The sequence below is a fragment of the Heloderma suspectum genome, chromosome 7 (assembly GCF_057233095.1).
Source record: "Heloderma suspectum isolate Gila_16-S chromosome 7, 16-S_ref, whole genome shotgun sequence".
Taxonomy (NCBI): domain Eukaryota; kingdom Metazoa; phylum Chordata; class Lepidosauria; order Squamata; family Helodermatidae; genus Heloderma; species Heloderma suspectum.
In genome coordinates this window covers 98,347,328-98,370,935 of record NC_139464.1, presented here as the reverse complement: position 1 = coordinate 98,370,935, position 23,608 = coordinate 98,347,328, and the positions used below count along the sequence as shown (strand labels likewise).

The 23,608-nt window shown below is 50.0% G+C and overlaps 1 long non-coding RNA gene across 1 annotated transcript in view; it reads right to left on the bottom strand.

Annotated features, from left to right (window-relative positions):
• Positions 1-20,730, bottom strand: part of LOC146340094 (uncharacterized) — a 31,247-nt gene extending 10,517 nt beyond the window's left edge. Inside the window, exons 1-2 of the long non-coding RNA XR_014784576.1 lie at positions 20,444-20,730; positions 19,800-20,057 (exon numbers count right to left, since the gene is read on the bottom strand). This is a non-coding gene — a long non-coding RNA (uncharacterized LOC146340094). The remainder of the gene's footprint in view (positions 1-19,799; positions 20,058-20,443) is intronic.
• Between the last annotated feature and the right edge of the window lie 2,878 nt (positions 20,731-23,608).

The window sequence follows — 23,608 nt, the reverse complement described above, 5'->3', positions numbered from 1 at the left end:
GTCTTTACATAGCCTATCACTGATGTTAAAAAAAAAAAGTAGCCTATCACGGCTGGGTTAAAAAAAAAAACGCGTACGCAAATGGCGGCGGCTACGGCCGCCACCATTTGCATTCCTTATTTTTTGCCGTCTTAGTCTATGTAAATATTTATGTAGACAAAGACAAAGACAAGAAAGGGGAATGCAAATAGCACCCAGTACGGAAATCCAGCTGCGGACGGCCCTGGCCTGGGCTTGGCCAGCTGCTCCGTGGAGCCGCAGCGGAGCACAGCCAGCCGTTGAGGATTTCGGGGGGGAGGACCGGATCGCCTCCCCACCCGTCGAGGATTCTGGGGGGAGAGACGGAACGCCTCCCCCCCACCATGAACAGAATCCGCGAAAAGGTAAGTGACTTTCGTACATCCCTAGTCCCAATGGGGTAGACATTTGGGATAGGCTCTTTTTCACCTTCTAGTCACAGTTTCTCATCTTAAAGAACTCTGACATTATTGTGGCTACTCCACCCCAGGTAATAAGCTCCAAGCATAATCAGCTGCTTCCAATCCACCCTGGGGGCAACCAAGGCTATGCTTTTTCGCTACAGATGTCCTTTCTCCTTCTCTCTGTCTTTCTCTACTTGTCTTTGTCTTTGCCCCTCTGTGTGTTAACTCTGAAGGCTCTGCCATTTTATCCTACGTAAATATTTACGGGTGGCACTAACATTAAACCACTGGGAACCACACTCAGTGTCATTCAGAGTTGCAACTGACAGTAAAGACGTTTGCAACTATCGTGTAGTATTTAACAAATCATAAAATACACACAACAAACTTTCATTGAAATTTAACACCATGACTGGAAAACATTTCTTGCATGGCGAGGCATGATGGAGCAGATCCAGCAATCATACTGCCCCTCCAGCTGGGCTTATCAAGATCAAGGGAAGGGCATCCCCACCCCACACACAGAGTCCTAAGCCATCATTTTTGTATTGGCAACCCTAAGCTGCATGAGTTCTGGCAGAGGGAAGTCCAAAAGTCATAGATCAAACTCAGCCTGCCGTACACTGAGCTGACTGCAAACACAGATACATAATCCACAGCCACAAGAGTTCAAGTCCATGAAAAGCCTCACAGTACTGTCTATGGCAAGTCTCTGACAATTCAAAGTTCCAGTCCATGTGCAGAGTGCCTCTCAAAAGCCCAGACTATATGGATCCAAACAGAGGAGGCTCTGGATAATAAAGATGAGATGTTTCCAGCAAAGGCTCCCTGACTCTGCATCAGTTCAAAATGAGAAGGTGTGACTCTACACACACCCCCCGCCAGATCCCTTGACAGACAAGGGCCCTTAGTCTTTTAGCAAGGCTTCTGACTAAACAGAACAGCATGGCTCAGCTCTCTAGCCGTGATGCTTCAACTTGGGCAACCTTTCTCTAAGTCTTACTCTACTTCTGTCAGGTTCTCACCAGACATCTTCCAGCCTCCCTCTCCGCCAAGGCTAGACCAGCGGTGGCTAGGGAGTTGGGTGACTCCCCCTGGCTCCACTCTGAGAACACACAGAGATAAGCTCACACAGACTCTGATATTCTAAAAACTGAATAGGATTAAACTCTTTCAGGCTACTTCTAATCAAATGGACTCGATAGTAGGCCCCTTCCAACCCTACTATTCTATGATTGAAATCATGGCTATAATGTACAAGGCCTCACCACATGTCTCAAGCTGGGCCTTTGACATTATTTTCGCTCTCCTCTAAAAATTTACTTCCCTCCCCCACACTGTCCCGGCTTGGTTGCTCGGAGATTGGTGAGGGGAAGCAACTGTCTAAGCTAGGGAGCTTGTAAACACATATTGCCAGTGCTTCTGAGCTTTCAGTGGGTCTACTTGGCAATCTCAATTCTTTGCAAGGAGGAAAGGAGAGCTAATTGGCTATGATCCCTCCCCTTCCCCAAAGTAACCTTTTAGTTATGGGGCAGTTTTGAATTGCACGGCTCTTAACAACAACAGAACAACAATTGTGCTTTTAAACACTTCTTAAACAAGGACTATGCTTTTGGGGCTATCTGTCACTAGAAAAGCTAGCTAGGGATTCATAACATGACACCCCCCTCTCTTCTTCTTCTCCCTTAACCTGGCACACAGCAACAAAGTGCCGAACAGGGAGGCGGGGGTCACGTCATACTTGCATTCTTTACGCAGCCATCAATCTTCTTTGGGAGGCGGCAGCGGGATGGTTTCCAGGGCTTCTCAGGTTGTTTGTATTTGTAAATCCCAAGTTCGAAACAGGACACAGTGAGATACAGGGCAACCAAATCTTTGCCTTGTCAGGGGCGACAAACGACTCAGGTCAGCTTTTTCCGCTGGGGTCTCAAACAGGAAAACAATCTTAGTTTTCAATTGTAACATCACTAGGGATCTACGAATCCCTTACCTGGTTCTGGTTGGGGCATCCGCTGGGGGGGGGAGGCACTCCGTCCCTCCCCCTGGAATCCTCGATGGGGGGGGAGGCGATCTGGTCCTCCTCCCCAGAATCCTGCCTGGCTGGCTCTGCTCTGCGGCAGCTCCGTGGAGCAGCCGGCCAGGGCCGTCCGCAGCCGCACTTCTGGCTGTGGACGGGCTGCTGAGGACACAAATGGTGGCCGCCGTAGCGGCCGCCATTTACGTCCTTCCAGGCTGCCATGATAGGCTACGTAAGTATTTACGTAGCCTATCATGGCATGCCCCCCACAAAAAAATGGCGTACGAAAATGGCGGCGGCTACGGCGGCCACCATTTACTTTCCCTATTTTTCACCGTTCTAGCCCACGTAAATATTTATGTAGGCAATTACAGCGGTAAAAAAGGGAACCACAAATAGCGTAGTGGGTGCTATTTGCGTTCCTTTTTTTTTCCGCCATAAAAGCCTACGTAAATATTTACATAGGATAAAATGGCAGGGAAAAAAAGAACTCAAATAGTGCCCACTATGCTATTTGTGGTTCTTTTTTTTGTCGTAATTGCCTACGTAAATATTTACATGGGCTAGAACGGGGAAAAATAGGGAACGCAAATGGCGGCCTCCATAGCTGCAGCCATTTGCATAGGCTGGTTTTGGGGGGGGGGGGTTAGCCGTGATAGACTACGTAAATTCTTACATAGCCTATCACAGCTGCAAGGACGGCAATGGCGGCCGCCGCAGCAGCCCGGCCGCAGCTGGCCAGGAGACCAGCTGTTGCCGCCGGAACCATCGCCACCACTGCCAAATCCGCTGCATCTGCCCCAGATATGTTCCATCCCGAGGGATTCCATGGGGGGCGGTGGGGGGGCAGGAGGCTGTTCCGCCACAGATTCCGAGGGGGCGGATTCTTTAGAATCTGGCCTCACTGGAATCCGTGGCGGAATTCTCTGCCATCCCTAAACATCACTTACATCATCAGCTAGCCAGCTACACAGATCTCACTGTTTTGGGAGACAGCTACTCCAATATCTTCTTTTCTTCTCAATCAAAACTATGAAATTTTAGTACAGTTCAAAGCCAAGCACTGTTACTGTGACAGAGATCTTCAATGTGGTCTCTCTGCTTCATTCTGCCTTGGGACCGTCCTCTGGCGCACCTTCCGCTCTAAGAGGGGTCTAGCTCATGCTCTGGGGGAACTGATTCTTCACCTTTACTCCATTCCGTGTCTTCATCTTCAGGGTCTTCATTTTCAGTTTCCACTTCTTAGGGACTTCATCCCAATCAGGCAAGGTGATGAGGTTGCACCCTTCAGGATGCTGTGGGCAATTCTTCTTCCTCTCTCGGCATATCAGTCTAACAGCTACTCCTTCGGCTTCATGCTCCCACATCTCGTTAGAGGCCAGGCTGTCCTGCAACGTTTCTCTAATCAACAGCCTCAGATCTTCTTTCAGCTCAGCCTTGAGCTTTTCTGCTGTTTCCTCTCTCCATTCTGAAACCTTCTGCCCGACACTCCTAAAGCAATAGAGTCCTGCCCGCTGCTTCTCTTTAGCTGACCACTTTCCCAGCTGCAGAGATTCCAATGCAGTTTCCAGACCCACTGGGGTGCAGTCCTCTTCGACCTCTGGCCATTCAGTCAGGCCACTCAGGACCGCCAATTGCTTTGCAGCTGGACCCCACAGCTTCAACTGTGGACAGCCTGGGAGTCGGTTTAACATGCCAACCCCCCAATCCTCCTTCCCTCTGAATCTGAACATGGCAGCATCTTCGGCACCCTGCTTGCTGTGCCAAATGTGTCACCCCTGCAGTGGGCATTGAACTTTTAGGTTAGAAGTGCCAAGATAGTGATAAATCAGACTCAGAGGTTTGCTTACAAGGAGACTTTATTGGGTAACTTACAGCACACAGGCGTACCCAGTGGTTGGATCAGACAGCTTCTCTGAACTCTGAGCCACTGGGTCAAGTGGGTTTTATACCATACATGTTAGCCATGAGGCAGCAAAGCAGCAGCAAGCGCCCTAGCATTCATTCCCAGCATAAACTAACAGCACTTGGTTCTCAGCACAGCCACCTGCAGCTTTAAGGTAAACAAACTCTGCTTCTCAGGCACATCAGAGATAAAGACTCTCCTCATTAGCAAGGAATGCACCAAGAAGGCTGTTATCGGCCCTTTGACTCATCTGCACATGCTCAGAGGCTTACTAGCATGGGAATTGCACCAATAATGAACTTAAGCAAACATTATGGATCTCTAGGCCCCTTTAACACTATAAATGACTTGGCTATGCTCCTGGGGCCAATTCATTAGGTGACGACCAGTCAGCGGCGTGTCCCTTCTCCCATCTGCACCAGATGGGGTTCCCACAGCGGCAAAGGCAGCTGGCCTCGACCATTGGGCCTTGTAACACCTTCTTTTTGGTCAAGGCCATGGGCGGCCTGAGCTTTGAGGACTCCTGGCGGAGCATCCCCTTCTGGGCTGAGGATCGGCTGGGGTTTCTTCTGCGGCTGCGTCCATTGCTTCTTCTTGGTGGCAGCAGCGATGGCTTGATTGGAGGCTGGAAGGACCTTCGCAGCCCCTCGGTTTTCGGGCCCAGGAGCTGCGCCGGCTTGGCAGCTGCTCCTGCATGGGAGCAGCTGCTCATTTTGCACATCACCTGCAGCTTCGGGGCTGACCTTTTAAGGGTGACCCCACTTTTTCTTCAAAGAAACTGCTGCAGACGCAGCCATGCACACACCGTGGATGATGGTTTTCCCTCCTTATGGAGCTTCTAGGGCCATTTGGCCCAGGTTTGGGTACAAGGGCCCCCAAGGGAGTGGGGCAATATTGGGTTGCAGTCCCCTGGGGGGTGTCCACTCTTTTCAGGCCCTGTATCCCCAGCCATTTTGGAGGCCCCTTCTGACTCCTTTAGGGTGGGTGGAGGCGGACAGCCAACCCAGAGGTTTGGGAAACCAATCTTGCCAAATTTGTGGCTTCTGAGCCCAACGCTTTGGGCTAGTGCCCTGCTCTGGCCCAGCTTGTTTGGGTGCCTGGGTCATATCCCTGGTAGGGTTGGTGGAGAATTCCACCACGGATTCCAGTGAGGCCAGATTCTGTAGAATCCGGCTAGGGATGGGGGAGAATTTCTCCCCAAAACTTCGGGGGGCCGAGTGCCAATGCATTCGGTCCTCCGAAGGTTGTTCGGGGAGAAATTCTCTGCCCCCCGCCCCCCCTGGGATGTGACTTACCTTTCACAAATGTCCCTCCCGGCAGTGGGTCCCGGCGGTGGTTCGGCAGGTCTTCGACAGGGGCGGGGGCGGCAGCCAGTTTTTCGACCGGCTGCTGCCGCCGCCATTACAAGAAAAGTAAAAAAAAACACCCGCCCCTGTGATAGGCTACGTAACGATTAATGTAGCCTATCACGGCTAGATTTGCAAAGTCAGCCGTGATAGGCTACGTTAATCGTCACGTAGCCTATCTCGGGTGACTTAAAAATAATTTAAAAAAGCGCATATGGCTAATGGCGGCCCCCATAGGGAGCCGCCATTCACGTTCCTTATTTGGTCCCTGTAGTCTACATAAAGATTTACGTAGACTACGGTGAAAATAAGGGCAACGCTATTTGCCTCCCTATGGGGGCTGCCATTAGCCGTATGCGCTTTTTTTTTTTAAGTCACCCGAGATAGGCTACGTGACGATTAACGTAGCCTATCACGGCTGACTTTGCAAATCTAGCCGTGATAGGCTACGTTAATCATTACGTAGCCTATCACAGGGGCATTTTTTTTTCTTTTGAAGTTCGCGGCCGGGGAGACGGGGCGCTTCTCTCCTGCTTGAATTTCGGCCGGGCGAGGCAGGAAGCCTCCCCCCCCGGCCTGAACTTCGGGGGGAGCAGCGAAGCGCCTCCCCCCCACCGCGAAGCAAGCTGCGAGACCAGGTAAGTGACTTTCGTGCATCCCTAAATCCGGCCCCCCAGAATCCATGGCAGAACGGCCTCCTGCCCCTGGCCCCCCATGCAGAATCCCCTAGGATGGCATTTACCTGGGGAGGATGCAGCGGTGGCAGCACAGCGGCGGGTGCGGCGGCAGCAGGTGTGGCAGGTGTGGAGGGGGCAGTGGCGGCAGGTGCAGCGGTGGGTGCGGCAGGTGCGGCAGGGTGGCGGGTGCAGCGGGGTGGCGGCGGCGTGGTGGTAGCAGCAGGTGCGGTGGGTGCAGTGGCGGGTGTGGCGGTGGCTGATGTCCTGGCCGGCTGCGGCCGGGTGCTGTGCATGCAAATGGCGGTGGCTACTGCGGCCGCCATTTGCATTCGCTATTTTTCGCCGTTCTAGCCTACGTAAATATTTACGTAGGCTAGAACGGCTAAAAATAATGAACACAAATGGCAGCCGCAGTAGCCGCCGCCATTTGCGTACACTTTTTTTTTTACTTTGCCATGATAGGCTACGTAAATATTTACGTCCCTGCTGCCCAGTGGCCGGATGTCCGGCTGCGGGTGGAGCCAGCTGGCGGCTCCGCGGAATCCCCACGGAGTGGAGCTGGCCAGGCAGGACTCCGGGGGGAGGGACGGAGCGCCTCCCCCCCACCACAAAGCAGATCCGCAAAATGGTAAGTGACTTTCGTACATCTGTAATCCTGGGCAGTCCCCTGGTGAAGCCCTAGATTTACCGGGTCTTGGCAGGCTTGTCTCACCAGGTAGTTGTAAGGGGTTGTTCCTCATTCATTGGGCAGGGCAGTGGCTTTAACATTTGCTCTAAGGGCACCGTCTTCTGCTTTGCTGAAGTTAAGCAGGGTTGGACCTGGTCTGTAATTTTATGGGTGACTTGAATCCCATGTATGTATCTTATTGCTTTTTGTTGCAGCATGCTTGGTCGCAATCAAAGCTTCCTCCAGCATGGCTCCACCACAGGTTTTGGGCCTGTTTCTTCTGCAGCTCTCGAAGGATCAAGTCATCTGGTGTCTTTAGTGTGTCCAGATGTCATCAAGCATCCTCCAGCTCAGCTCCTATTCAGAGTTCAAGATCTACAGCTCTCACAGGTCCAAGCCATCCTGTGTCATTTGGTATAGGGTATAGTTTAGTGACATCTGAGCTGGCTTGCAGCCCTCTATGCCAATAATTACGGTCTCAGGCACTTTGGTATTATTAAATCTTTTATTGTTTTATTCCACCTAGTGCTGGGCTAACTTTAGTGTTAAGTGTCACAGGATTAACCTCCTCCTCCACACCTAATGTCTCCCAGTGTCTGCAGTGGCAGAACCATTCCAGGCTATTTACATTAGAGATGCACAAATCCCTTACTTGGTTCCACTCTGGGGTGTCCACAGTGGGGTCGAGGCGATCCGTCCCTCCCCCTGGAATCCTCCCTGGCTGGCTCCGCTCCACGGTGAGTCCGTGGAGCCACCGGCCGGGGCTGCCTGTAGGTGGACCTCCATCTGCTGCTGGGCTGCGGCCGCAAATGGTGGCTGCAGTAGCAGCCACCATTTGCGTCCTGTATTAACCATGATAGGCTATATAAGTATTTACGTAGCCTATCACGGCAAAGAGCAGGAATGCAAATGGTGACCGCTACGCCATTTGCATCCCTGCTCTTTGCTGTGATAGGCTACGTAAATACTTACCTAGCCTATCACGGCTAAAGTAGTGAGGGAAATGGCAGCCGCAGACCAGGGCAGCCATTCGCAGCCGCAGACCAGGGGCAGCGGATGGACCGAACAGCCGACACAAGGTAAGATCCGTCCTGGGGAAGTTTTGTGGGGTGGCGGGGAGGATTGCTCCATTCTAAAGAATCTGGCCTCACTGGAGTCGGTGGCAGAATTCTCTAACATCCCAAATTTTTACCTTTTCCACAGTAAATCCAGATTTAGGTGTGAAGGGTCTTGTGCTTGCACGACCGATGCTTACTTATACACATTACATGGGGCTGGGGTATAGATGGGGTGTCTGTGCCCTTGCCCATTGGTACAACCCCATTCAACCTTTAGGAGGGAGGTCCTGATTGTTATGGTCTGTAAAGACAGAAGAAGTTTTGAAGGGGGGAGTGGGTAGATGTTCTCTTCCCCCATCCGGTGAATGGAAAGTAGTGGATCAAGGCCACATATAGTGTCGATAAACCAGGACAAGAAGGCTTGCACAGTATTAGACCTATCCTAAAGGGCCCTTCCCAGTTTGAACCAAGCCCCTCACATGGCTTTGTAGTGGTCACGTGGCAGGAGGATACAGTGTGTGTTGTAATTTGTATTTTTGGAAGGTTCGGGGTTTCATGCCAGAGCTAGTGTCAGACCCACTTTTCTCTGAAATCAGAGATTTATCTACAGTAGGTACATTTGGTGAAATTTATATTTAAGGATACAGCTTGCAGGTTGTTAAGTCTGCATGTTGCCTTGTTTGTTCTTACTCTGCGAGCACCTTCAGAGTGATAGTGCCTACAGGATGCCTGGGGGGCTAAAAAGCCTAAATTTATATTTTAAGGATACAGCTTTCAGGTTGTTAAGTCTGCATATGGCCTTGTATGTTCTTACTCTGTGAGCACTTTCAGAGCGATAGTGCCTACAGGATGCCTGGGGGGCGAGGCAGGTTGATCTATACATGTGCTCTTGTGATGTCACACTTCCTGCCCTTTATGGAGTGAAGGAGTCCTTATTTCACCAGCATAGCTTCTGTCCCATGCTGGCCTTTGGTGGAGGTTGTGTTACCACAAATGGGGGTTAGGCTCCCACACCATTGAGTTTGCCGCCGCCACTGCCCCCCACCCCCGAAGAGGATTTTATTTGGGTGTCAATTTTGAAGATTACCAGTGTTTCCTTTTTGGGAACACAAGTTCATCTTCAAGGTAGAGTTGCAGGCGTGCTATGATGCCTAGGGGGTGGGGTTTTATGGTCAATTTGCAGGATCATTGAGGGTATAGTGCCACACCCAAGGGTTGGCCCTCTGTTCTCTCAAGATCCCGTTATTCAAATTTCTCTTATATGTGGCATCGCCTATGTAGGCCAATTCAAGGCTCAATGTCCATTCTTAAATTCCTTGTGTGTGAAAGGGTGGGCCTCCGTTCTTGTCATTAAAACACTGTCCTCCCGCAATCTGAATGTTATGGATCTGTAGTGGTATTGAATTTGCACCGCCTCCTGCATAATAGCTGTTTTCTCATGAGGCATATAAATGGCAGGTAGAATGCCAGTGCTAACATTTTGTCTAATACACGGATGCCGGCACTTCCAGAGACCATGCAAAAAGGCTCTCGTTGAGTGTTGTGTATTTAGATAGGGTAGGCCATGGTGCACTTCGTGGCTCACAGGACAAGAGCCTCCTGTACCTGGGTTGATAGGGAACCCTGGGCTTTTTGCTCTCATATTCAGCTGCAGCAGTTGTAGCCTTCTTGGTAGTTACAGTTATGGTCTTGTGTCCATTACTAGAGTATGTAGGGATGTACGAAAGTCACTTACCTTTTCTCAGGTGTGATTTGTGGTGGAGGGGAGGTGCTCCGTCCCTCCCCCCAGAATCCTCCCTGGCTGGTTCTTCTCCGTGGCGGCTCCGCGGAGTCGCCGGCCAGGGCCATCCGCAGCTGGAGTTCCAGCTGCGGCTGGGCTGCTGCGGACGCAAATGGCGGCTGCTGTTTGCGTCCTGCCACTACGCCGTTTGTGCTGCTGCTCTTTTTGTGATAGGCTATGTAAGTATATACGTAGCCTATCACGGTAAAGGCAGCCATGCAAATGGCCACCGCCGCCGCTGCCCCAAGTAAGTTTCGTTCTGGGGGGATTCTGTGGGGTTGTGAGGGGTGGGAGGCCATTCCACCACAGGTTTCGGGGGGCTGAATACCAGTGCATTTGGCCTCATTGAAATCCATGGTGGAATTCTCCGCCATCACTAACAGTATGGGACTTCACTGATCGGCATCCCTTGCTTGTCCTCACTGTTAATTTTCCTTTAGATCTATGAAATGTACATGTACCTGCTCATGTCTGTACACAGCTAGGGATGTACGAATCCCTTACCTGGCTCCATGCAGGGGCATCTGCAGTGGGGGGGAGGTGCTCTGTCCCTCCCCCAGAATCCTCCCTGGCTGGCTCCGCAGAGCCGCCGGCCGGGGCCATCCACAGCCGGAGTTCCGGCCGCGGCCGGGCTGATGCGGCCGCAAATGGTGGCCATAGTAGCGACCACCATTTGCATCCTTGCAAGCAGCCGTGATAAATACTTACGTAGCCTAAGCAAATGAAGTAGCGGCCGTCATTTGCGTCCCTGTTCTTTGCCGTGATAGGCTACATAAATACTTACGTAGCCTATCATGGCTGCAAGGACCCAAGTGGCGGCCGCAGCAGCCGGGCCGCAGTCGGCCAGGAGACCAGCCACCACCGCCGCCGCTGCTGGAGCTGTCGCCAGAGCCGCTGCCAGAGCCACCACTGCCACGTCATCTGCCCCAGTTAAGTTCCGTTGCAGGGGGATTTTGCGGGGGGGCGGGGGGCAGGAGGCCATTCCGAAGGGGATGTTTTAACTTTCCTGAACTAAATTCGGACAATATCATATTGCTTTTGGGTGTCAAGTATCCCAGGGCCCAATCAGTTGATCACATCTGGATGCCCCGACCAGCTTGGAGATTTTGAGGGCCCCAAAGAAAGCTGTTAAGGTTGTTACATACAACAATGATGCCTCAGAAGTAGAGGTGCAAGTTAACGACAACCATCTCTGGAGTGATAAAGGATATCTGTGGAAAGGGGAATGCCTGGTGACGTCCTGGCCCTGCCCTGGATGGTATGTTGAGCACAGAAGCCTGCATCCTAGTGGCCACCATGAGTGACAAGCCTGACGCTTAGTCACACCCCCCCTCCTGTGCTGAAGGACTTCTTGCAAGCCCATAGCTGATCCACAAAGTTTGTGGTTGCCAAATCGGGCAGGTCCTGCTTATAAGGCTCCCCCCTCATCCTAATAATTTCCAGATGAGAGATGATCCCCTTGGTATTCTGATATAGCTAGGGTTGGCAGAGAATTTCTCCACGAATCTTCGGGAGGCCGAGCGCCGACGCATTCGGCCCCCCAAAAGTGTTGGGGAAATTCTCCGCCGCCCCCCCCCCCCGGGATGGGACTTACCTTCAGCGAATGTCCCTCTCGGCGGCGGGTCCTGGCGGCGTTTCGGCGGCGTTTTGGTGGGGGCGGAGGCGGCAGCTGGTCTCCAGACCAGCTGCCGCCACCGCCATTGCAAAAAAAAAAAGTAAAGTAAAAAAAAAAAAAACACCCATGATAGGCTACGTAATGATTTACGTAGCCTATCATGGCTAGATTTCCAAAGTCAGCCGTGATAGGCTATGTAAATCGTCATGTAGCCTATCACGGGTGACTTTGAAAAAAAAAGCATGTACACAAATGGCGGCGCCCATGGGGCACCACCATTTGCGTTCCTTAGTTTGGCACGTCTAGTCTATGTAAAGATTTACATAGACTATGGCGAAAATAAGGGAACGCTATTTGCGTTGCCCTTATTTTCGCCGTAGTCTACGTAAATCTTAACGTAGACTAGATGTGCCAAAAGAAGGAACACAAATGGCGGTCCCCATGGGAGCCGCCATTTGCGTACGCGCTGCTTTTTTTTTCAAAGTCACCCGTGATAGGCTACGTGACGATTTACATAGCCTATCATGGCTGACTTTGGAAATCTAGCCTTGATAGGCTACGTGATAGGCTATGGCCGGGTAGACGGGGCGCTCTTACCCAGCCTGAATTTTGCCGGCGAGGGATGGGGCGCCTCCCTCCCGGCCTGAATTTCGGCTGGGTGAAGCGGGGCGCCTCCCCCCCCTCGCCTGAACTTCGGGGGGAGAACCGAAGCGCCTCCCCCCCACCGCAAAGCAAGCTTCGAGGACAGGTAAGGGACTTTCGTCCATCCCTAGATATAGCCCAATGCCACCTCCCGGTTCACTTTCCGACGGGCCCCTTCCATGGCCCTCAAATTCCAAACATTCCTCCAATTAATTGGACCAATGATGGTTATACCTGGCCAATGGTGCTGTCAGGGTGGACACTGAGCCCATAGAATCCCAGAGTAGTTCTGATTCTGAGGAAGAGGAGTTGCTCTTGGGAGAGGAGCGCGCTCTTCTTTCCCAGGGCCAACAGCTGACGGAGATTCCTCCCACCGGCATTCCTAGATTAGATAGCAGTCCTGGGAGTGACAGAGCATGGGAAGCAGACTTGATGGACGCGCGTCGCCGATTCAGAGAGCGGCGCCAAATGGAGGGTGCGGAAAGGAGGCGTATTGCCCGGTTGGCGCGCAAACAACGGTTGCGCCCAGAGGATCCAAGGGAAAAGGGGAGGGACTCTCCCTAGCCCTTACGTTCAGGGTCTACTAGTGATTCCCTTTCAAATGGGGACCAACTGTTCCAACTTAGGGCATAGGTACTCTGCTGCTCATATCTAGTTGCTAATAGTAGAGTTGTTAAGTTGTAAAAGAGAAATAAAGCTTTGAAAAGAATCCCTTTGTTTGTGTCTGGACTTGGCTACTGGATTAGACTGAGAGAGGCCTCCAAGGAGCCCTTGACAACTTGGTCCCCGTTTGAAAGGGAATCACTGGCAGACCAGCCTCCTGCCCTTTTTTGATTTGCTGTTTTAGCCTCCGTAAATATTTACGTAGGCTAAAAAGGTGAATCAAAAAGGGATGCAAATAGCACCCGCTATGCTATTTGAGTTCCCCTTTATTTTCGCTGTCATAGTCTACGTAAATATTTACGTAGACTAAGACGGCCAAAAATAAGGAACGCAAATGGCGGCGGCCGTAGCCGCTGCCATTTGCGTACATGGTTGTTGTTTTTTTACCCAGAGCCCTCCGCGGCTGGAAATCCGGCTGAGGATGGCTCTGGTCTGGGCCTGGCCGGCTGCTCCGTAGAGCTGCCATGGAGCATGGCCGGCCGTGGAGGATTCCGAGGGGGAGGAACGGATCGCCTACCCCCCCGTCGAGGATTCCAGGCGGAGGGACGGAACGCCTCCCCCCCACCATCAACATAATCCACGGAAAGGTAAGTGACTTTCGTACATCCCTAGTCTTTTCACCTACTTCACACTGTTAATGGGGTTTGGTATGTCCTGTAGGTAATTCTGGTCTAATTCTTCCTCGGTTTTGGTCGCATTTTCCCCTTTACAGATATTTCAGTAAATGTGGTCCAATTTCAATCCAGGCTTTGTTGTCTGTCTCTTCATTACCCTGTCTCCACTCGCAGTGTTTTCCTGCAGACTACATTCCAGGCCTTCCCTGTAGACCTCTGCCTGGCAGACTGCCAGTCCCTGCAGGACCAGGCCTGGCATTATTTTTAACATACCGAGGCTGGGCGGCAGGCACTGGCGGAGCGCTAGGGGCAGGCCATGCCAGGTAAGGGGAACAAGGGAGAGATCTGTAATGTCTGTCCCCTGCTCCTTGCCTGTCCAGAGCCAAAGGATGGCTGGGGGAGGTGTGACCCCATCTTCTGGCCTTCGTTTGCTGCTTTGCAATGCCAGGTCTGTTACCCAGAAAACCTCCCTCATCCATGACATTGCAGACCTGGCATGCATTACAGAGACCTGGCTGGCCGAGGCTGCTGCTCCAGCCCTTGCAGCCATGTGTCCAGTTGGATTTTCGTATGCACAACAGCCGAGGGCTGGGGATCGGGGAGGGGGAGTGGCTGTTATCTACCGAGAGTCCTTGGTCTTCATCAGACCCCCTCTCCGGGAGACCAAGGTTGCTGAGTGCATGTACTGGAGGTTGGGCCCGAAAGGCAGTCTGGGGATTCTGCTCGTGTACCATCCACCCCGCTGCACGACTGACTCCCTGGCCGAGGTGCTTGAGGTGGTCTCTGATGTGCGTGTACAGTCCCCTAACTTATTGGTGTTGGGGGACTTCAACGTACATTCAGAGGCCATCCTCACAGGAGCACCTCGGGACTTCATGGAGACCATGGCTTCCTGGGAGCTGCACCATTTTCTAACTGGGCTCACCCATGTAGCCGGTCATGCACTAGACCTTGTGTTTGTTTCTGGAGAAGCGGGGAGTGACCTGGAAGTCGGGGGTATATCCACCACCCCCTTGTCATGGTCAGATCACTATCTGGTGACGTTGGACTTCTCGGTTCCACAACCCCTCCGCAGGGGTGAAGGACCCATTAAAATGGTCCGCCCCAGGCGTCTTATGGATCCACAAGGATTCCTGAACGCGCTTGGGGATTCTCTGGGGCATGCCAACGGCCACTCGGTCGAGACCCTGGTGGGTGGCTGGAATGCCGCAATCACTGGGGAATTAGATCAGGTGGCTCCGAAACACCCTCTCCCCCTGAACAGGGCTCAGACTGCACCATGGTTCAATCCGCGGTTACGAGCTCTGAAACAAGAGGTGAGATGCCTAGAGTGCCGGTGGCGGAAGTCGCGCTCCAAAGACGATCAGACACGGGCTAGAGCTGTATCTTCAGCCTATCACGTGATGGTGAAGGCAGGAAAGAAGGAATATTATGCTGCCTCCATCGCGTCTGCAGAGTGCTGTCCCAGGAGGCTGTTCCAAGTGGTCCGGAGCCTGGTCGGTCCTGTGGCTCCAGAACCACTGGAGCATTCTAAGGCCTCCTGTGAGGCCTTGGCAAAGCACTTTGCAGATAAAATTGATCAGATTAGGTGTGTTACTCTGCACGCTGTGGATACAGTTAGTGAGCAAGAGGCGGCCTGTGGCAAACCGGTTTTGTGGAATTGGTTCCAGCTTCTTCCTCCTGATGAAGTGGACAAGGTGCTTCCATCTGTATGGCCGACCACCTGCTTACTTGATCCTTGCCCATCTTGGCTCATTATGGGCTGCAGAGAGAGACTGGGTGAGGGGCTCAGGGCGGTGGTGAATGCCTCCCTTGAGGAGGGAGTGATGCCACCAGCCCTCAAGGATGCAGTGATAAGTAGGGGTGAACGAAAGTCACTTACCTTTTCTCGCAGCTTTTTCGCGGTGGGGGGGAGCGCTTCGCTGCTCCCCCCGCGAAGTTCAGGCCAGGAGGGGGGAGGCTTCCCGCCTCGCCCGGCCGAAATTCAGGCCGGGGGGGGAGGCTTCCCGCCTCGCCCGGCCGAAATTCAGGCCGGGGAGGAGGCTTCCCGCCTCGCCCGGCCGCGAACACGAAAGTAAAAAAAAAAAAAAAAAAAGTCCCCTGATAGGCTACGTGACGATTCACGTAGCCTATCACGGCTAGATCTGGAAAGTCAGCCGTGATAGGCTACGTGAATCGTCACGTAGCCTATCACGGGTGACTTTAAAAAAAAAAAAAAAGCGCGTACGCGAATGGCGGCCCCCATAGGGAGCCGCCATTCGCGTTCCTTATTTAGTTGCTGTAGTCTACGTCAATGTTTACGTAGACTACGGCGAAAATAAGGGCAACGCAAATAGCGTTGCCCTTATTTTCGCCGTAGTCTACGTAAACATTGACGTAGACTACAGCGACCAAATAAGGAACGCGAATGGCGGCTCCCTATGGGGGCCGCCATTATCCGTACACACTTTTTTTTTTAAAGTCACCCGTGATAGGCTACGTGACGATTCACGTAGCCTATCACGGCTGACTTTGCAAATCTTGCCGTGATAGGCTACGTGAATCGTCACGTAGCCTATCAGGGGACTTCTTTTTTTTTTCTTTCATTGCAATGGCGGGGGCGGCAGCCGGTCGAAAGACCGGCTGCCGCTCCCGCCCCACTCGAACACCGGACGAACCGCCAGCCGGACCCGCCGCCGGGAGGGACATTCAGGGAAGGTAAGTCCCGTCCCGGGGGGGGGCGGGGGGCGGGGGGGCGGAGGATTTCTCCCCAAAACTTGTTCGGGGGGCCGAACATGTTGGCGCTCGGTCCCCCAAAGTTTCGGGGAGAAATTCTCCGCCATCCCTAGTGATAAGACTGCTCTTAAAGAAGCCTTCCTTGGATCCTCAAGTTCTGAACAACTTTTGCCCAGTCTCAAATCTGCCATTTTTGGGCAAGGTGATTGAGCAGGTGGTGGCAGTGCAGTTGAAGGCACACTTGGAAGAAACTGATTATCTAGACCCATTTCAGTCGGGCTTCAGGCTTGGGCATGGGACAGGAACGGCCTTGGTCGCCTTGGTAGATGATATGAGGAGGGCTCTGGATAGAGGTGAATGCTCCTTCCTTGTTCTCCTCGACCTCTCAGCGGCTTTTGATACCGTTGACCACGGTATCCTCCTGGACCACCTGGAGGGGTTGGGCATTGGAGACACCGTATTGCGGTGGTTCCGGTCCTTCCTCTCCGGCATGTACCAGAGGGTAGCACTGGGAGAGGAGGTTTCGGACCCGTGGCCACTTACTTGTGGGGTGCCACAGGGTTCCATCCTCTCCCCAATGCTATTTAACATCTATGTGAAGCTGCTGGGGGCTATCATCAGGAGGTTTGGGTTGCAGTGTCATCAATGTGCGGATGATACGCAGCTCTACCTCTCATTCAAATCTTCACCAAGGTTGGCCGTAGAATCCCTGTCCAAATGTCTGGAGACGGTGAGTGGCTGGATGGGGAGGAATAAGCTGAAGCTGAACCCTGACAAGACCGAGGTACTTTTGGTGGGAGACAAGAGGAGGCTAGGGGATGTTGACCTGGTGTTGAATGGGGTACGGCTACCCTTGAAAGACCAGGTCCGCAGCCTGGGGGTCATTTTGGACTCCCAGCTGTCCATGGAGGCTCAGGTGTCAGCTGTGAGCCGGACAGCGCTGTATCAACTCCATCTGATACGGCGGCTGCGCCCCTTCCTTCCCGACCATCTGCTCCCATCAGTAGTACATGCCCTGGTCTCCTCTCGTTTAGACTACTGTAATGCGCTCTACATGGGGTTACCCTTGAAGACGGTTTGGAAACTGCAGCTGGTACAGAATGCAGCGGCTCGCCTGATTAAAGGCAGCCGCTGGCGAGATCACATCACTCCAGTGCTGAAGGAGTTGCACTGGTTACCAGTTGTTTACGGGCCAAATTCAAGGTGTTGGTTTTGACCTTTAAAACCCTATATGGTTCCGGCCCAGCCTATCTTAAGGAGCGCCTCCAGCAGCACCAGACAGGCCGCTTCACAAGATCAGCCTCGGATGGCCTTCTCTCTGTCCCATCAGCCAGGACAGCTAGACTGGTGGGGACGAGGGAGAGGGCCTTTTCTGTGGTGGCCCCCACTCTGTGGAACTCCCTCCCTAGGGAACTCTGTCATGCCCCCTCTTTAATGAGCTTCCGCCGTGCATTAAAAACGTGGCTGTTCAGGCAGGCATTTGGGGTGGGTTAGGGTATTTTAGAAAATGTTTTTATTGTTTTTATTGTATGTTGTACATCGCCCAGAGTGGCTGGGTGACCAGCCAGATGGGCGATTAATAAATTTAATAATAAATAAATAAATAAATTCCTGCACAGTTGTCCAGTACTGCACTAATATCTTATTTGGCCTGGGTTTCCCTCCTTCACTGCTCTGTACCTGTGTAGGAAATGTTGGTAGAAATCAGCAGTAGCAAGGGCTGGGGTGTTTCATGGACACACCAGGCAATCCCTGATCTTCTGGATATTTGGGAATACAGAAAATTCAGGAGAAACTATGTGCTAGTCATCAGAACATAGACTCCTTTAAGCGTATATCTCTTGAAATGCCCAACTATAGCCCCAAACATGCTGTGGTTGAGTTTCACTTCAAGACAAAATGTATGCAACTGGAATACTGCAGAGTTGTGAATCACAAGGTTGGGGATAAGTTGTCATATTGTAATTAAAAATTAAAAAGGATTATTTAAAAAGAATAAAAACTACATGGCAAAACTATACAAGAAAAGATGGAAGTTTAAAATCTGGTTAAAGACTATAAAGGACTGCTTTTCCCCATTACCTAGCAAGTGCTAACTACATTGCACAGAAGTTGGTTTATACTAGCACAGTGTCATTAGCACTGGGAAACAGTGGGATACTCCCCAGTATGGCTGGCAGTGAAGGATTAAGGTAAGAGATAGAAACCATAAGGGCAGATGAATGAACAGAACACGTATCTTTCTCCCTGACAATCCTGTGTCAGATGGAATTCAGAAGGTCAACATTCATATATTCATACATTACTACCAGCCAACAGGATGCTTAAGGAAGTAGGTGCTAGAAAAAATGGAAAAGGATGACACCGTTTTTTTTTAATGGCCAATTTAGGCCACTTTCATCACAGGGAGCTATAGCATATAGCAGAGAACTGTATCATCCCCAAGCATCTGCTGGACTTTATCGTATTGCAAAATCCCTTGAGCTCAGTGGAAAGAAAATCAGCATGAACTATCTCTTTTTATTACAGTTAAGGAGAATTCACTTACAGATTCTTGTATTAGAAGTTTGATGTCCAGATATATTAAATTCACCACGTTTGAAAGGTTCTTTGAAATCATGTGTTGGTTCACCAGTGGAGGGTCTAGCTCATAATATATGCCACAGGATATGCATTACAGAGAATTCAGTGGGAAGGGCCTTTCATATGTCCGAGGTACTGGTGAACCAAGAAAGTGCTTGCCACTTTTATAAGGATTCTAGTTACTCTCCCTGCAAATGATCCTTCAAGTTCATTATTTTGATGATTTCCAATACCTTTTCATATTTTGCTCTGCAGTTCTCATTTTCACTTACCAGTAGGGATGGCGTGGGCACCCAATTCCATCGGGGTATCTGGCAGAACCCCCCTGCTTGCACCCCCCCGAGCCCCACTCACTGAGCCCCTGCCCCTGCTAGCCCCCTGACCTCACTCAGTAAGTGGCCCACACTCACCCCAGTGGCCTTGTTGAGCTCCGTGGTCTCCATTAAAAATAAAATAAAATGCCTATCGCAAAAATGCGCATTTTGCATATGCGTGAAAATGCGCGTTTCTGTGAATGTGCATTTTCACGCAAATGCAAATATGTGCATTCACAGTAACATGCATATTCACTCATCTGCAAAATGTGCATTTTGCAATCACCATTTTTTTTTTTTTAAATGGCAACCACTGAGCTTGACAAGGCTGCCGGGGTGAGTGCGGGCTGCTCAACGAGCAGGGGAGAGGCTCAAGTGCCGTCCAGGGACTGGTGAGCAGGGACAGGAGACACTACCAAATTTCTTCATATGATTATATCATGTAATTCCTGCCCCCGCACAGTCTTATACATGTGATACATTTCTCCAGAAATGGCACTCATGGAAATGCTCCCTAGTTGTTTTCCTGCATGTATAGCAATATTTTCACCCACCCTTCCCTTTGTGGTTATGTGCCTATAGGTATTAGGTCTGTGCATGGACCCCCCATCCACCTTGGAGGCTTATTTGGGGCTTCCAAGGCAGGCCCAATTCACTTCATGCTGATTCGAGGGACCCCAATTCGCTTCGGTGTCCAGAGCCGAAGAGGGATTTGGACATCCGAATCCAACTTCAGCCCCCACGAGACCCTTAATGTGCTGTCCATCCCCAGCTCCTTACCTGGGCCCTCTGGATGCATACCACCAGCTGTCTTGTTTTTTCAGGGGGCTGAGAAGCCATCACCACCAGGGGAGCCACTGCCACTGCTGCCACCGGGGGAGCCACTGCCTCTGGCCAAGGAGCTGCCAGTGCTGGTAGCTCTCGGGCACTCTGGATGCATGCTGGTGACGGTCTTGTTGTTCTGGGGTGGAGCCATTTTTAAAGTGGTGACTCCCTGTATTTCCAAAATTCTTCCTCTTCTTCCTCTTCCTCTTCTGACTATTAATAACAGCAAAGCAAAACTAAAAATGCCAGTCTCAGCTTTCAGGCACTCAGCAGACAACATATCTAGAAAGGAGGAAGTTATGGTTAAGTCCTCTAGGGGCCTGTTCAGAAAGCTGTAGCAACTGGAGAGGCTGCAAGGACAGAACGGGATAGGAACTGTAAAGTAAATAGCACACATGGACCCCTCAGCCACCTTCTTACAGTAAGATAAGTACTGAAGCCCCACACCCTGAGAAATTTATCTGAAGTTCTCAACATCCCTGCGAAAGAGGCAGAAAAAGAACTGCCTCTTTCACAGGGAAACAAATAGGTTGTGAAAGGGCAGGTGGGGTTTTGGCTAGGGATACTGGAGAAATCCTAGGGATGTACGAATTGTGTACCTTCCATGCCGCTTGACTTCCGCAGTTTGCAGCCAGTGCTCCGTACCGTCGTTCACAAGCCCCCGGAATTCTCCTCTTTTTTTTCTGCTCCAAGAATTATGAAGATAAATCTGTACCGACAGCCGTAATTCTGCATAACTTCTGTAAGAAAGGCTATTTTTCGTAGATATTTATGTATTTTTCTCCCTGCCCTGAGACGTGCAGTAATTACTTTCAGCCAAAACACTTCCTCCTCCTAGGGGCTTCCCAAAACAAGGCTGCCCTAGGTGTGCCTGAGTGATGCACTCTTTGTTTAAAGTAACGCTGTTTTAAAGAAAGAAAGAAAAAAAAAACGTTTAAAATGACCATGCCGGTCTGGAGCCCTGCATGAGTATTATTCCCCCTGCTAGGCTTCCTATTTCCACATCCAGCCTTGTTGGTGACGTTGTGAGGCTAAAATGGAGAGGAGAACCAACTCTGTGCATGTCTACTCAGAAGTAAGTCTTACTGAGTTCAATGCAACTTACTCCTACACATGTCAGCACCCCGCTTGCCCCCAGCTCAGCTTTGTATTTCCACATCCAGCTCATTAGCAAACCTCCTGTTAGTTATCTCACTGGGTGGCTTTGGGCTGGACTCTCACCACTGCACCACACTTCTGTTATGAAGAAAAAGAGACAGTATAATGGAAAGTTCTTTCTGAAGCAGTCACACTTCACTTGTACAAATGCAGCATGAAGGGAAAGATCAGCAACCTTCTCTTTGTTTGAATAAAAAGCACACTCTGCACATGCTCAGGGAATGGACAAAATGAGGAATAAACATACCAGGGAATATGAAGAACTATATTCTTCCATTATGTGTGTGTGTGTGTGTGGGTGGGTGTGGAATCTCCCTCCATGTTCCCTGGGAAAAAAACCCTCCATTCACCCAAGGGTCTTCTGAGATAACTAACAGGAGGTTAGTTTCATTCTGTCATTGGCTCCCTGACAGAATTGAAGCTCCCCCCGCCACCTTGGAAAAGTAGCAAAAACATTCTCTGCAATTTATGTAACTTTTGCTGGTATGTGATATTTTGCATATTCTTCTTAGCGCTACACAGAGGAGGCTGAAGAGAGATTGGAGATGTATGAAACTTTTTTTTTTAAGGCATATGCATTACTGTATCTTCCACTAACATTCATACTTTTTTATAACTAAATTTGCGTACAGCTCTGGAAAATAAAAATATGGTCCGTAAGTCCACAGAATCTGCACTACTTGGAGATGCTGGTCCATTGCAGAATCTGCAGGTCAAATTCATAGAAATCCAAAGTCATTTGAATCTGTTACGGATTTCTCTGACATCCCTATTCATACCTTTTGACCTAATGACAGCCTCATAGTTGTAGAACTTTCTTTCCTTGGGCCTAGCCAAATCCGAAGCCTGACCATCTTTCATAAGAATTTTCATTAAATAATTGGACTGCCTTTTGGTGGCCAAAGTGGGATTTTACATATTTGGCCTTTAAAAGCCAGTTTTAAGTCGTCCAGACAAGCTGTACATAATATATCTAAATAAATGGATGCTATGCATCCAGTCAGTTTGAATTAATCTAATTTGTTGCCTTACATCTCTAGCTCCACCCTTCATTTGACTTTGCGTTGGCAGATTTTTACAGAGCATCAGTTATTGCCAAGTAGGTGAATGTGGAGGGGAGAGAGAAGCCCCCCCCCCCATAGATAGATAGATAGATATTCAACTGGGAATTGCTTATTGTAAGAAGAATATACCACTTACAACTTATTGATGCATTTCAAGATAAAGTCAATTCTCCTTAGTCTTCCAAGAAGATTCAGCAGAAAAGCATAATTAGTCCAAGGGATTCATAAACTTATTTGAGCCCTACATCAGGGAAGGTACCAGGTCCTGACAGTTTCAGGGCAGAGGTTAATAAACATATGATTAGGCTGTCTTACTGAAATGCCAAAAGCTTCATTTTGGAAAGGCTAACCACCTGAGTCATATAACACAGCCATGTAAAAGTATTTAAAACAACAATAAAACAATTTTAGTCCTTCAGGAGTTTAAGATGCACTCTTGGGTTATTGCTGTTATTTAAGGTACTACTGGGATTGAACTGGGATTGAAACTTGGTACTAGATTTTATAAACCATGGTTAAGTTTGGCTTAACTCCAATCAAAATAATTTCATTCTGGAAAGTTCTTGGTATACAGCCCTTTCTAATTAAAATCCATTTGGCTCCAGAAATCACCTTTGCATTTGCTTTTCAGATGCCAAAGGTGCTCGATGTCATTAACGAGGCTAATTAGTTAAGAACTGGCTAGATCTACCTCAGCAGGAGCTCTTAGAAATGTTGCTTATGGTGAGCTGCTGTTGTTTTTTGGCTTTGGAATATTTGAAAATTGGGATCATGGGGTAGTATTCAATTATGTCACAGCACTAATGCCCATGATGTTTTGCACAACATAGGGGTGCCAAAAATTCAGCAGCAAATCACACCCCCACACCCCAGCAAATGCAAGTTACATTGTGCAAGCATTGGGTTACATCATTAGCACTAGTGTTGAAGCAGTTGTACCCATCACTACAAAATGCAATGATTTTGTAATGAACAGGAACTTTTTATTAGCGCTGGATGAAAATTTCTCCTACAATGTTTTGAAAAATTTCAGAGAAATTCTGCCAAAGGAAGTGAGGTGGGTGGCTACTAGGAGGAGGGCCTTTTCTGCTGTGGCACCCTGGCCAGAGAATGACCTCCCTAGTGAGGTTCACCTGGTACCTACATTGTATTCCTTCCAGTGCCAGGTGAAGACCTTTTTATTTTCCCAGGCATTTTAGTGTTCTAGACTTTTAGCTTTGCTGTTTTAAATCTGTCTTTTAGATCTCTGCACTGCTGCTAGGTATTACTCTGGTTTTATTCTGGTTGTATTGTTATATTGTGGTTTTAATGTTTTTAAATTTTATATTGTTTTACTGTGTGCTTTTTGGTTTTAATTTTTGTGAACCACCTAGAGAGCTTCGTCTAGTGGTCAGTATAGGAATAAATGAATGAATGAATGAATGAGTTGGGTTCAGGGTTCTTGTGCTTTCTTTACTTATGAGGAGGCCAAGGAGTGTGCACAATTATCCTATCTTTTATTGTACTATCTCTCCCATAGTCTGTAGTCTCCTTGGCTTCCCA